We start from the raw sequence: 1,097 nt of genomic DNA, 5'->3' as shown, positions 1-1,097 counted from the left end.
AGAGGTTGGGAAGTTCTTACCAACCCCATTCAACAAGTCAGAATCTTAATGGTTCAAGAGTTCTATGCCAATGCATGGATCACCAAGAACCATGACCAAAGTGTGAACCCGGATCCAAAGAATTGGCTTACTATGGTTCGGGGGAAATACTTGGATTTTAGTCCGGAAAATGTAAGGTTGCCATTCAACTTACCCATGATGCAAGGAGATGAACATCCTTACACTAGAAGGGTCAACTTTGATCAAAGGTTGGACCAAGTCCTCACAGTCATATGTGAAGAGGGCGCCCAATGGAAGAGAGATTCAAGAGGGAAACCGGTTCAACTGAGAAGGCATGACTTCAAACCCATGGCTAGAGGATGGTTGGAGTTTATCCAACGCTCAATCATTCCCACTAGCAACCGGTCCGAAGTTACTATAGGCCGGAGTAACCTCTAAAAAGGGGAAAGGGAAGGCAAAAGCTTCCACCTCCAAGTCATGGGAGATGGAGAGATTCATCTCAAGGGTGCATCAAGATCACTTCTATGAAGTTGTAGCCATGAAGAAGGTGATCTCCGAGGTCCCTTTCAAACTCAAAAAAAGGTCAACTTTAATCAATGGTTGGACCAAGTCCTCATGGATATCTGTGTGGAAGAAGCTCAATGCAAATAGGAGATCCCACTCATAGACATGAGCATGAGGAAATTCCTCATCATGAAATCCCTGAGATGCTTCAAGGGATGCACTGTCCTCCACAAAACTATTGGGAGCAACTAAACACCTCCCTGGGAGAATTGAGTTCCAACATGGGACAACTAAGGGTGGAGCACCAAGAACACTTTGTTCTCCTCCATGAACTTAGAGAAGATCAAAGAATCATAAGAGAGGAGCAACAAAGACAAGGAAGAGACATTGAGGAGCTCAAGCACTCCATAAGATCTTCAAGAGGAAGAACAAGCCGCCATCACTAAGGTGGACCCGTTCTTTAATCTCCTTGTCCTTCATTTTCCTGTTTTTTGAAAATTTATGCTTATGCTTGTCTATGTTTGTGTCTTATGATCATTAGTGTCTTAGTGTCTATGCCTTAAAGTTATGAATGTCCTATGAATCCATCACCT

Source organism: Arachis duranensis, chromosome 1, assembly GCF_000817695.3.
Source record: "Arachis duranensis cultivar V14167 chromosome 1, aradu.V14167.gnm2.J7QH, whole genome shotgun sequence".
NCBI lineage: Eukaryota > Viridiplantae > Streptophyta > Magnoliopsida > Fabales > Fabaceae > Arachis > Arachis duranensis.
The sequence above is the reverse complement of the archived record's forward strand: the minus strand, read 5'-3'. Positions refer to the sequence as shown.